The sequence below is a fragment of the Orycteropus afer genome, unplaced genomic scaffold, assembly GCF_000298275.1.
Source record: "Orycteropus afer afer isolate SDZICR_OR568_19922 unplaced genomic scaffold, OryAfe1.0 scaffold00621, whole genome shotgun sequence".
In the NCBI taxonomy this organism is placed as follows: domain Eukaryota; kingdom Metazoa; phylum Chordata; class Mammalia; order Tubulidentata; family Orycteropodidae; genus Orycteropus; species Orycteropus afer.
In genome coordinates, this window is record NW_006922208.1 from 307,772 (window position 1) to 308,109 (window position 338).

The following is a 338-nucleotide window of genomic DNA, read 5'->3' on the forward strand; positions in this document are numbered from 1 at the left end:
GGACCTAGCTGAGCCAAGTTACTGATAAATTCAGGTGCTGAAGGTAGATCCTTGGGGTTTTTGCTGGGATGTTGGTGTGGTCACTGGTAAAGGTGTCTTCTTCCTTGGCTAACGGAGATCTCAGGTGGCTTCCCTCACCCAACAGTCAGTGACTGGCCCAGGGAGGTTTCCAATGGCCTCTCTCAGCTGTCCATCCATCCTCCGCCAGGTAGATCTTCCTTAAATAATCTCCCTGTGCCTTTCCTCTAATTCTGCTCTTCTGTGTTTGGTGCACTCTGATTCAGTGAGCTATTCAGAGCATCAAAATCCCTAATTCAAACTGCTGTATCTAGTTTTTC